At 43.7% G+C, this 13,743-nt stretch overlaps 2 non-coding genes and 1 pseudogene across 2 annotated transcripts; 1 reads left to right on the top strand and 2 right to left on the bottom strand.

The window, feature by feature from the left end:
* LOC144698558 (uncharacterized) overlaps positions 1-13,743 on the bottom strand; it is a 65,012-nt pseudogene that overhangs the window by 6,210 nt on the left and 45,059 nt on the right.
* trnav-gac (transfer RNA valine (anticodon GAC)) lies at positions 3,603-3,675 on the bottom strand. The gene has a single exon. It is a non-coding gene; the product is annotated as a tRNA-Val (tRNA).
* trnan-guu (transfer RNA asparagine (anticodon GUU)) lies at positions 11,833-11,906 on the top strand. Its single transcript has one exon. It is a non-coding gene; the product is annotated as a tRNA-Asn (tRNA).

The raw sequence follows: 13,743 nt of genomic DNA, 5'->3' as shown, positions 1-13,743 counted from the left end.
AAAATAAAATTCAGCAAAATAATAATAGTTTTAAAAGAATGTTTCTTCTGGCAGCGGCTGATTGGAGAGTGTTGGGCTGGATAATTGCTGCATTTCCCTGTCTCACTCACTGTGGAGCTGAGGAAGAGAGAAAAATTGATGTGTTCGTTTGATCCAATAACTTCATAGATTTCTATTGGGCTAGATGGAGGTACATGATCGTTTATTTTCTTTAAAATGAATATTCAGAATATTCTTTGAAATGAAAGTTCAGAAATGAAGATTGTTGTGGGAACTCAGAGGGTAAAAGTCGAGCTTGCAATGTTGGGCGATATTTTCCTGTGGTTTCAGAGCCACAGAGCCAGCCAGACCTGTGTGGGAATGAATGTTGATGGGGAGAAAACGACGACGGATTCGCCCCTGGGTGGCCTCAAACCACCGATTTTTTTTCAGTTCTCAGCTGAATGTACTGATCAATTGTGCAACAGAGACTGATGAAAGTTGACTCTTCGAGATACCCTAAAGCAGGGGGTCAGTGAGTTAAAGCTTCAGATTGCTGCTACCAGAATGACAATTGTTCTCTATCAGTTTCATTCTCCCAAAATTAAATTTGGGACACTCATCGTGGATACATGGACACCTCCATCTCACCGGGAACCAGCTCTGCTACAACAGTTGCCGTCTCCCTTTGAAACTTTCAGTGTTTTGTCTGTTACCAAATATTCTGATTGTCCCGAAGCCAATAATTCTAAAGGGGTTTCTCTGTTACACAGCGAGTGGTTAGGATCTGGAATGCACTATCTGAGAGTATGGGGGAGGCAGGTTCAATCGTGGATTTCAAGAGAGGATTGGACAGAAAATCCAGGTCTCCGGGGAAAAGGCGAGGGAGTTGGACCAGGCGAGTTAGTTTCCAGAAGAGCAAGAGGTCTCCCTTTTCAGACGGAGATGAGAAGTTTTTTTTTCTCTCTCGGTGGGTTGTTAGTCTGTGGAATTATTTTTCCCAGAAAGCATTGGAGGCTGAGTCATTGAATTTATTCAAGGCAGACTTAGATAGATTTTTGATAGACAAGGGAGTCAAGGGTTATGGCGGACAGACAGGAAATTGGAGTTGAGCCCACAAAAGATCAGCCATGATCTTATTGAACAGCAGAACAGACTCAAAGGGCTGAATGGCCTATTCCTGCTCCTGTTCCTGAGCCCTATGTTGCTATGACACGGGCTGAATGGCCTCTATCTGTGGGGTAACTTTGAACCTGATACTATGATACTATGAGGGGCTCGGGAGGTAAAATGGACTATCTTGGTTATGTTGGTTATGTTGTAATTCAGTGCAAACACCACTCAAGGCAATGGTTAGTGTGCATTGAGTGGAGATAGCATGGCCGAGCGGTCTCAGGGGGTTGGGTTTAGACTCCAGTCTCCTGTGTGTGTTGCCCTTTCAGTCACATCATCTCAGAATCGGCTCGAAGTCGGTATCCTTTTAAGATCTTCATTTTGGTAGGAAGAACAAGGAGAGTCAGTGTAAATTGCAGGGTGACCGGGAAGATGTGGAGCCGAATGATCTCTGTCGCTGCTAGAACCGTTCGGGGATGTTATATGAGCAACATTAAAATCACCGTAAGGCCTGTAGTTGGGGCCAAGTGTTTAAAGTAATGGGCTTGAAATCCATTGGGGTCTCCCGAAGCAGGTTTGAGTCTGGCTGACTGCACATCTTCCTTTAGATGCCTCCAGGGTTAGTTATTGGTTAAATTGAATAAAAACCTTCCAACATTCCCGTGTACTTTACCTGCTTACCTTCCGCGTTTCTTCATTTCCATTCATCTGCAAACATTTACTCAATTTGGAGTCTGGAAAGGAACAATAATTGGCCAAGTTGGTGTCGCCCTTGCTTTCTTGGTGTTTGCCTCTCCTTCTCAGTGTAAATGTCTATCTGTGATCCTCTGTTTATGTCAATGTGCTTCAGTTCCCCAAGGGGATGAACACATTTTTATCATCACAAGCTTTATTCACATGAGTTAAACTCATAACAAGCTGAGACACCAACTGGAAATCAGGATTTCTATCCCTGTATTTTGGAATATGAACGGCTTAAAATGCTGGTCCGGTTAGCTCAATCGATAGAACATGAAACTCTAAATTCCGGGGCCATGTATTTGAGCCCCACGCTAGGCGCCATTATTCCTGAAAACTTTGCAGCTTCCATGGGTGATCCCCAGCTCTCCATTTCTCCAGCAGTATCACCGCTCAAACTGAGTCTTTCTCTGTCCCACTTTGTGAAAAATCGATTTGGTTGTTTCTGCGTTAAAGTTGCCCTCTACTTCACTGGAAGTTGTGACTGTTCAGTGCTGAGGATTTGGTGCTTTCACTGGCAATTCCTGGTCAAGGAAAACCTTTTCCTTACCACTGTGTGAACTGTCACAATGAACAGAAATTCCTGATTAAATGAAACCAGGTTTGGCAGCGTCTGTGGAGTGAGAAACTGAGTTAATCTTCCAGCTGGATGATCTTTCATCAGAGCTGGAAAAGTCAGAGATGTTACAGGTGGAAAACAAGTCCAGAGGCTGAGGGAGGGGAGTGAAAGGACAAAAGGGAAGGACTGTGATAGGTTACAAGGCCTGAGAGAGAAACTGACTAAAGGTATGATGGTGCAAAATGCGGATGGGAATGGGACAGATTTATCTTCCTGCTGTTCAAACTGGCAAAAATATCACTCTTGATCAACCAATCACAACTGCCCTTTCAAAGTAACTTTCTATAAGTGTTTCATTTCCATCCCCACTGCTGCTGCCTTCACAGTCATTCTATCATCTTCAACCCATTCCAGCAAAATCCACCTTCTTCCCTTGTGTTCAGCTCTTCTGACGTCATGGGACTGAGTAAATTCAGTGAAAATTTTTTTGTCATTTGGCACAAGATTCGGAACCAGACCTGGGAGAGGTTTGTGTCAGTGTAAACAGTGAAATTTCCCCTATTACCGCTATATTTTGCCGTGAACCACCGTCTCTATAGTCAGTGATTTGCAGCCTGCCATGCCCTTCTCTCATTCCTTATCTTCACCTCTGAATTTGTTCGTGACCTGTTGAACGGGTGACATTTCAGGCGCTGATGCAATACTCCAGCTCTCAATCCACTGATTCAGGTGGAACTGATATGCGTTTTCAGTTTTCAATCAAGAAGTAATGCATATTTATATTAATCATTCTCATGACATTTATAAGCGCCGAACCCTAACCACTAGACCCCCAGATTTGCAGCTTTACAGCCCGGCTTATCCATGCTTTCTGTGCCTTTTATTTTCATTTCAAACTTCTTTCAACAGAGACACTTTTCTCCGACAAAATGACACGTTTCTCTAGAACACAACCGACTTCTTCAGCCAATGACAACAGCGATTGCTGTTAGCTGGAGAAGCATTCATTGTCTCACAGTCCCGGATTGTCATTGGATCATTAAACAACAAAAAAAGACAGAAATCGCCAACTCTCCTGTTACCCGGCGAGTTCCAACAGGTAAGGTGAAGAGCAAGTGCAATACGGCTGTGAGACACTGCATTCAGCTAACATTCAACAACAAGAAGGAGCAACGCAGCTTTTCCTGTTACTTAAATGAGCAAGTTGCGGTAATGTTTCTGCCCGGTTTCGAACCGGGGACCTTTCGCGTGTCAGGCGAACGTGATAACCACTACACTACAGAAACGCCATTGATAAGGAGCCCAGTACATCTGACTACAATGCAGTTCCGCAACAGCATTTTTGGGTCTTTGTTTTGAAGAAATGGAATTCGGTTGTTCTCATTAGGAATACTGGAGACAGACTGATCAACAATGTCATCATCAAATGGCACAGCAGGTTGGATGGTCATTAGATCATCTCTTCTGTGCCAGCTTCTTTTTTAAAGAGGAACCAATTCGTCTCAATATATTTCTCTCTCTCTCCATAAGCCTAATTTTTCTCTATTTCAAGTAACTGTCTAATTCACTTTTGAAGAAGGTGTTTCTGCAGAATCCATGCACAGTTTCCCTTAATTAACAAAGTTTTCCCGACCCAGTAACGTGAAGATTTGGACTTGGGTTTCTTCAAGTCCCTGGAGGAGTGGATCCGAATCCCAGCACTGCCACAGTTTAAGTCACATTCCCACTTTGGGGAACTTTAGGAATTCCCTTTCGGAGAACAAGAGGAGATTCTAGTTTAATACAGGGCGGGTTGTGAACTTTATTTTGTTTGGAAAAACGCGGAGAGGCAACACAAATATAAATTGTTGTAAGGGAAAGGCGGGTGTGTGGAATTGGTTGAGTTGCTCTTCCAGAGAGTCAGCATAGACACGACGGGCCGAGTGGCTTATTTTGCAGCCATCTCTGATTTGACAAGAACACATTTGAGCTCGGAAGCTGCTGTTAGTCGTGGCTGAATGTTTAAGGTGATGGATTTCAAATCCATTGGGGTTTCCCCCTGTAGGTTTCAATCCTGCTGACTACAGTTCTCATTATTCCTAATTTTAACCAGGTGCCACCAACTTCATCCCTGCGGCTCCTGTGAAACTGACAAGGCGACACACGGCAGAAATTCATCACTGAAAGTAACTGACACACATCAAATTCTGCCGCTTTCATGTCGCATCTTTTAACTCCCTGTTCTCCCTCTCAGACATTTCCAGGTCTATCAAATGTCATCCACCTGGAACTTCAGCCGCCACCTCGTTTTACTGAATATGGTCGATTTTCCGTTAGATTAAGTTAATAGGTGGCTCCATAGCTCAGTGGTTACAGCACTTGACTTGTAAGTCAGGGGGTGCGAGTTCAATCTTTTCTGGAACCTATGGATAACCTTCAGCTGAGATGGTGGAGTTATGTAGAAAGCTGAGAGACTGCAGAACAATATAGAAGAAGCAACTTAATAATTTAAAACACTGTGGATGTTGGAAATCTGTATTAAAAACAGAAAATGCGCGAAAAACTCACCATCTGACAGCATCTGTGGAGAGAGAAACATAGTCAATGTATCGAGTCCTTGTGACTCTTCAGAGCGAAAGGGAAGCAGAAAAGTGATGTAGTTTATACTGTTATACGAGGCGTTGGGTAGAGCAGGTGAGAAGGTCAGAGATAGGTGGGGGATCAGGAAGGGTTGACAAAGGAGTCAGGGACACAAGACAAAGGGAGTGTTAATGACAGCGGTTAGGGCGAAAAAAGATACTGATTGTGGCATAAAGGCAAGAAAGCAGAATGTGTGAATAGCAGAACAAGGATCAGCACTCTGTGAAAGAACAATTGACAGTTGGCCCTTCAGGGGCCTTCCTCCTCACTTTCCAAGGGCCAAAACGCTTCTTTCAGGTGAAGCAGTGCTTCACTTGCACCCCCTTTAATTTGGTCCACTGCATTCGCTGTTCCCAATGCGGTCTCCTCTACATTGGAGAAACCAAACGCAGACTGGGTGACCACTTTGTGGAACACCTTCTGTCTGTCTGCAAGTATGACCCAGACCTTCCTGTCGTTTACCATTTCAACACTCTACCCTGCTCTCAAGCCCACATGTCCGTCCTTGGCCTGCTGCAATGTTCCAGTGAAGCTCAACGCCAACTGGAGGAACAACACCACATCTTACGATTAGGCACTTTACAGCCTTCCAGACTGAATATTGAGTTCAACAATTTCAGACCGTAAACTCTGTCCTCTAATTTCACCCTTTTTAAAATCTCGCTATAAAAATGTATTTTTATTTTTATTTACTTATTTTTATTAATTTATTCATTATTTTATCCCCCTTTTATCCCCTTTTCTATCCTTTTTCCCCAATCACCGCACTTCCTCCCACACCAGCCCAAAATAGAGCCATCTGTTACTTGTTCCATGTTGCTCTTTCACAAAGTGCTGACCCTTGTTCTTCTATTCACACATTCTGCTTCCTTACTTTTATGCCACTATCCGCACCTTCTTCAGCCCTGACCACTGCCATTAACACTGCCTTTGTCTTGTGTCCATGACACATTTGTCAATCTCTCCTCCACCCCCACCTATCACTGACCTTCTATCCAATCTCGCCTGCTCTACCCGCCCCACACCGCCCCCCTCCCGCCCCCTCCCCGCCCCGCTTGAATAGCATAAATCCTATCACTTTCTATTTCTTTTCAGGTCTGAAGGAGAGTCATACGGACTCGAAACGTTAACTCGGTTTCCCTCTCCACAGATTATGTCAGACCTGCTGAGTTTTGCCAGCATTTTCTGTTTTTATAATATATAAGAGGTGATTGGCTAACAAGATGACAGACGGAGAAAAATGTAGCAAAGTCTGAAGTTACTCACTTGGTCGTAAAAATAGTTTGAAAAAACAACAAAGCAGAACATGTTTGAAGAGGTGAGAAACTTGTGCTGATGTTCAAAGAGACTTGGCTGTACCTGTACAAAGAACACAGAAAGTTGCATCAGTCTCTGTAGCACAATTGGTCAGCGCGTTCGGCTGTTAACTGTAAAGTTTGGTGGTTCAGAGGCGAAGCCGTGAATATTTTTCCCCCATCAACATTCAGTGTCACTCAGATCCGGGTTGTCAATGGCGGTAAGAACATTTTCCACAATTGTTTCCAGTTCTACTGTTCTTCAATGAGTTTCGATTCAGGAAACTTTCGGCGTGTAAAGCAAATTTGATAACCACTAGACTACAAAAACAACACGCAGCTCCTTGCAGAACGACGTAGAATGTCAAACTGGGCTGTCTTATTGCACTTCGGAACCTTGTTTTGTGGAAGTACAATTTGGCTGAAAATCTTAGCCATGCGGCAGAGAAATTGATCTAAAATTAGAATCATCAGATGACACAGCACATCAGCAGCTCATTCAACACCTCACACATGTACGAACGGCCTTACAGCAAATCCGTCCCCATCTTTCTCTCTTTCTTCCAAGCCATGCATTTTTCAGAATATAATTCGAAACCTGGAGAAGTATAAATGTCACGTGGTTTTGAGAAGATGCATCCGGTTACTGTTTAACAACAAACGGGAAAGATGCAACCTTTCCTCACACTCAATTCTGTTAATGCTTCTACCCCTTTTCGAGCTGGGAAACTTTCCGTGTGTGAGAGACCGTGATCCCTATTACCCTACACAAACCCTGCAATATAGCGGGGAAACTTTCCGTGTGTGAGAGACCGTGATCCCTATTACCCTACACAAACCCTGCAATGTAGCGGGGAAACTTTCCGTGTGTGAGAGACCGTGATCCCTATTACCCTACACAAACCCTGCAATATAGCGGGGAAACTTTCCGTGTGTGAGAGACCGTGATCCCTATTACCCTACACAAACCCTGCAATGTAGCGGGAAACTTTCCGTGTGTGAGAGACCGTGATCCCTATTACCCTACACAAACCCTGCAATGTAAAGAGCCCAATTTAACACATAGAAGGCAGAGGGCCGGGAATTTTCAGATTGGAAAGCCGCAAGTAGTGGAGTGCCACAAGGATCAGTCCCAGGGACTCAATTATTTACTATCTATATTAATGACACGGAGGAGGGGACGGAGTGTAATGTATCCAAATTTTCTGACGATACAAAATAGGTGGGAGGTCAAGTTGTGATGAGGACCTGAGGAATCTTCAAAGGGATATAGATAGGTTGAGTGAGTGGGCGAAAGTTGGCAGATGGAGTTTAATGTAGGGAAGTTTGAGATCATACACATTGTTAGGAAGAATCAAAAGGCAGAATATTATTTTAATGGAGGGAGACTCCAAAAAAGTGCAGCACAGAGGGATTTGGGTGTTCCTATGCATGAAAGACAAAAATGACATGCAGGTGCAGCAAGTAATTTTGGCCTGTTTTGCTCGTGGTTGGAGTTTAAAAGTCGGGAAATCTTGTTACAGCTGTACAGGTTGTTGGTGAGGCCGCACCTGGAGTCTTGTGTACAGTTTTGGTCCCAAATTTAAGGAAGCATATATTGGCATTGCAGCCTGTTCAAAAGAGATTCATTAGGCTGATTCCTGGGATGAAGAGGTTGACTAATCAAAAACTGTGAAGCAGGTGAAGACTTTATTCATTAGAGTTTAGAACACTGAGGGGTGATCTTATTGAAACGTGCAAGATTCTGAGGAGGTTGACAGGGTAGATGTTGAGAAGATGTTTCCACTAATGGGGGAACCTACAACTAGGGGACATAGTTACAGAATCAGGGGCACTCATTTAAAACTGAGATGCAAAGGAATTTCTTCTCCCAGAGGATAGTGAATGTTTGGAATTCTTTACCCAAGTGAGTTGTGGAGGCTAGCTCACTGAGAGTATTTAAAGAGGAGGTAGATAGATTTTTGAAATATCGGGGATTGAGGGCTATGAGGAGCTGGCAGGAAAGAGGAGTTGAGGCCTGGGGCACAGTAGCCATGATAATATTGAACAGCAGGACAGGCTTGAGGGGCCGAATGTCCGAATGGCCGACTCCTGCTCCTATTATTAATGCTCTTCTGTTCTTATGAAACGTGTCTCTGGTGAAAGAGGTCTGAAACAAAAATAAAAGGCCCAGGTAGCATAGATAAGCCACGTGGTGAGGCTTGTGAGCAGCTTTCTTGGTGTTCTAGTGGTGAGGATTCAGCTCTTTCACTGCTGTGGTCCAGGTTTAATTCCCAGTCAGGGAATGGAGATTTACTGACCTCGTGCAAACTGTTAAAATGAGTCTGGGTTGTTTCTTGATGAAAAACAGAAGACGCTCATCTCTGCCAGAATCAGTGGAGTGAGAGCTGGAGTTCTGCCTCAGAGCTGGAAATGTCACCCGTGCAACAGGTGGAGAACAAATATAGAGGTGAAGATAGGGAATGAGAGAAGGGCTGTGATAGGTGGCAAAGCCCAAACCAGAGAAATGTTGCTGCAAGGCAAAATATAGCGGAAATAAGGGAAACTTTACTGTTTACAACGACACAAATACCTCCCAGATCTGGTTCCATATCTCGTGTTAAATGAGAAGAAAACTTCTCGCTGAAGCTTCCACTTTTTAGCTGCACCTCCTTCCAAACATTGCAAACTCCCCCTGCATCTTCCATCTTGATATTTTTCTCTGTGACATTTTGATATGAAACTGCACAACCAGTGTGAATAAAGTTTGTGATGGGAAAAAGATGTTCATGCTCTTGGAGAACTGAACCACATTGACACACACAGAGGAACAAACACAGACATATACACCAAGAGTGACAAAGAGCAAGGAATTGTCTCTAAGGAGAGACAAACACCCAGAAATCAAGCCTGACACCAACCTGTTTCCGTTTTTGTTCCATTTCTCGCTGCAACTTTTGTGAATGTTTGCAGGCGAATAGACATTAGAGAACGTTGGAGGTTTTAGATGGTTTTATTCTACTTATTCGGACAATTGATTGTGCAGATACACTGTAAAATTCAGGAATGATAAGAAGCGTATTGGCAGGATTCCAGCCTACCTGTGGAGATCCCAATGCATTCAACACATGCCGCTTTAAACACTCAGTCACGAATCCAAGCCCCAGATTTGTATTAATGATGTTTGTATAAAATCATAGACGGCCGCATCAGACGGCCATTCAGCATGTCGACTCTCTGGAAGGGCAAGTCAACTCCTGTAGTTCCGCGCCTCGACATTTCCCTACAGAAATTCATATTTATATTGCCTCTCCTCGTTCTTCCCATCAAAATAAAACACCGCACACTCCGCTGGTGTGAGCTGATATCTGTTGACCTGTTGGTTTGAATGGGGCTGCTGCAGATCCCAAAAGGTACATTATCTGAACGCTTGGCAGTGGTGAGATTCGAACCCACGCCTCTGTAGAGACTGGAGCCTTAATCCCGCAATTTAGACCGCTCGGCCACACTACGACGTTACCTACTGGTGCTCCTAATTCCCTTCACTGGTATTATCATCGAAATAGAACAGAAGCAAAGGAGCAGAAATCGGTCATTGGGAAACACGAACCAACTCCGCCAGTTAATCAGATCAACCTGCACTTTGTAACATACAGAAATCATCTCCACTATTAACTTCATTATTTCAGTGTTTCACTATTTCAATGTTTCAAATGATGTGTTTTTTTTCCTGTGGTGACTGTGCGTGTTTGCTCAATGAAATGTTGGTAAAAGGTATCGAAAGAGGAAAATGAGGAGATGATTGGTCAGAGCAGATATTTGTTTTCTGAAAATTCGGTTTGAAATCAACTATTTTTAAAATTTGAATAATTGTAAAAGAATTCCGAATCCAACCCTTCATCTCAACGAGTCAGGGAATCTTTGTTAATTTTCACCCACTGAGCATGGACACGGCAGCAGCTCCTGCACCTCTTTCAGTATTGTTTCTCTTAACTCAGAGTTTTCAAAAGGGAATTGGACAATGATTTGAAAGGGAGAAAAAAATCAGAGTTATGGAACGAGACAAAGAAATTGAGATTAAGTCGAAAGCTCTTTGTGAAAATCTGACATCGATACTATGGGCCTCTTGTAGAGCTGTGCCTTTTGATGATGACATTGTTGATCAGTCTGTCTCCAGCATTCCCAAAGAGAACAGCCGAATTCCATTTCTTCAAAATAAAGACTCAAAGTGTTGCTGCATGACGTCACCGCTTAACATTTTAGTGAGGCCCATTGAGTTTTTTTCCTGTCCCCTGTTTCTGCAATGCAGTGGTTATCATGTTTACCTCATACGTGAAGAGTTGCCCCGTTCGAAATTGGCCAGAACCATCACCAAAACTTGCAGATTGAAGTTTGTTAAAGACAGCAGGATGCAGTCATGTGTCCTGGTCACTGTTTATCCTTCAACCAAGGTTATAAGATCTGTGCATTGTCAAGTCCCTGGCTTTGGTTGTTTGTTGAGCAGCGATTGGCTGCCGTGCTCCAGCATAAAAACAATGACTCTCCTTCAGAAGGAACTTCAATAAAAACAAAATATTGGAAATCTGAAATAAAAACATTAAATGCAGGTAGAGCTCAGCAGGTCTGACAGTGTCTGTGGAAAGCAAAACCTGCAGAGTTTCTCCAGTATATTCTGTTTTAATTTCAAAAAGTGCTTAACTGGCTTGAAAGTGGTTTCAGACATCCGCTGGTCAGGAAAAGCGCTGTATAAATGCAAGTCTGTCTTTCCTTAACTATCTTTTAAATCCCAGTCCTCTGGTTACTGATCCCCGTCATTGGAAACAGTTTCTCCCCATCTGCGCCATCAAGCCGCCCGTCCCCACTGCCCCCACCCACATTATTTCGAATAGCTCCATGAAATCTCCACTTAAACTTCTTTGCTCTAAAGAGAACAAACCCGGTCTCTATAATCTCTCCACAAAACTGAATTTCCTCATCCCTGGACATGATGCGCCTTGCATTGAGGGATTGAGATGAGATTTTGGAAAATATTGTCAGTTGGCAGGTGGGAAAATGGCGAAGGAACCAGAACAGAAAACCCAGTCTCCAGCTTTGTGAATCTTTAGAAACTCTTTGGGAACCGGAATCAGAGGAGAATGAAGGGTGAACTGCCCGACTGACCAGAGACAGTCAAGGCATCTTTCCTTTCTTTAAGACGTTGGAACATTGACTCTGATGTTATCAGTGAAATTAACTAATCTGAGACATTGAAATGATTCTCGTTACTGCACATCAGGAATTCAAACCTAATATCAGCTTCGGGACAATCAGAATACTTGGTAACAGTCAAGACACGCAAAGGCTCGAAGGGGGACGGCACCGGTTGTAGGAGAGCTGGTTCCCGGTGACATGGATGTGTCTGCAGTGGGTGGGATGAGACTGTTTCCATGTATCCACAATGAATTCTCCACTCTTTGTTTTGGAAGAGTAAAACTGATAGAGACAATTGTCATTCCGATAGCAGCAATCTGAAACTTTACCTCACTGATATCCTGCATAAAATTTTCGTCAGTCTCTGTGGCGCAATTGGTCAGCGCGTTCGGCTGTTAACCGAAAGGTTGGTGGTTCGAGACCACCCAGGGACGAAGCTGCCCTTTTTTTTTTCCCCCATCAGCATTCATTGTCACTCAGTTCCCGGTTGTCATTGGCTACTTGAGCTGAATGTCAAGACCCCGGAAATGTTGCCGGCTCCACTGTTATCCAGTGAGCTCCCAGGCAAGCGGCTTTTTTTTCGAATATTCATTTCAAATATAATGAGAAAACATTTAGACCTACCATGCACTGATATCCAACATACTGGAAATTTATGAAGTTATTGGATTCAAGCAAACCCATCAATGATTCCCTCTTCCTCAGCTCCAGTGAGTGAGACAGGGAAAAGCAGAAAAGCAGCAATATTCCGGCCCCGCACTCTCCAATCACCCGCTGCCAGCAGAAAGCGGCGACTGCAGCTACAATCAGCGGGTTACTGCCCATCCCTGGGACACAAGATATTCCAACCCGGGCCAAAACTCCCAATACACCGAGCACAGGCTCGGGAAAACACAGGTAGATTATATCCCGGTCACAAAATCTCGGCGCAGCATTTACAGAATACCCGAGTGAGTGAGTCACAAATAAAAGTCACGCAAACTTTCTAAATCTTTTCATTGTCAAATTCCTTAATTTAAATGAAAAGCTGACTGTTGTGAATCTGAAAATGAGCACCATGGGACTTGTGTTACCGAGTGACTTGTTTTCCACTGATTGTCCTTCAGGTTTGGAATTCAAATTGTGTTGGATATTGAAGCGAATCTGTTTGCAAAATGAGGTCACAAAGCAAGGAAATATTCAATCCAGGAGAAAATCCTGAGGAAAATTGATCACCATGTTTGGAAGGAGGTGCAGCTGAGAAGCGGAAGCTGTGAATGATGTTATTGATGATTGAGTGGAAAGCACTGGGGCCCTTGGTCAATCATCGTGTCCCAGTGGTGAAAACGATGCTTTTAAAATCCACTGGAGATTCCCCAGGAAAGTTCCAATCTTACCGAATGTTCTTCTTAATATTGCTGATTTCAACCAGGTGTCCACAGAACTCTCGGATCAATGGAAGAAAAAACATCCAAAAATTCTCCTGATTTTTGGACTCTAAGGGAATGAAGGGCTATCGGGATCGGGTGGGAATTTGGTGTTGAGGCTGGAGATTCGCCATGATCTTATAAAGTGACGGAGGAGGCTTGTGGGGCCTTATGACGTATTGTTGCTGCTTTGATTCTGTTCTATTTGAGTAGCAATGCTAGGCAAGGCGATGGGCAGTAATAATGAAGCTTGGTTTAAAATACCACTTCCACTGCTGCTAAAATTGCCCGATTGTTCGAAAAAGTGGCAGCTCACAGTTAAAGCAGGTGTGTGCGGTCTTTCACTTTAACAGAAATACTGAGAGACAATAAAATATAAATGGCTGTGGAGAAAAGGCGGGGTTGTTGAATTAGTTGTGAAACTTGTGCAGGACAGATATTCGCCTCCAGCTCTTTCTGCCCGTCCAGGTCAATTGGCTGCTTGATGCAAACGCAGTCAGATGGTGCGAACGTGAAACAGAACGTGATCGGTTTACAGATAGCAGCGGACAGAGACACCAGGAACTTCCTGATTTGCCCACGTACTGATTACAGGAATGTGCACAGTGCCGATTATCCACAATCACACTTCCCTTCCAGTCTTGACTACGTTGTTTAGCTTTGAAAATGCTCATGTTTTCATATTGGAGTTCAATGTGAAGAAAGCAGAGCTGTGATAAGCTTATATGGTTCAGCAGATGTACTGCAAGAAGGTACATAACAGGCAGATGATAACAATGCTCTTTGGACGCGGTGAGCTCCAGTGAAGGATTGGCACCATTAATGTGTCGCTCAATTAGTCTCGTGACAAATCTCGTGCTGGAAA

The sequence above is a fragment of the Cetorhinus maximus genome, chromosome 23, assembly GCF_964194155.1.
Source record: "Cetorhinus maximus chromosome 23, sCetMax3.hap1.1, whole genome shotgun sequence".
Classification (NCBI taxonomy): domain Eukaryota; kingdom Metazoa; phylum Chordata; class Chondrichthyes; order Lamniformes; family Cetorhinidae; genus Cetorhinus; species Cetorhinus maximus.
The sequence above is the reverse complement of the archived record's forward strand: the minus strand, read 5'-3'. Positions and strand labels throughout refer to the sequence as shown.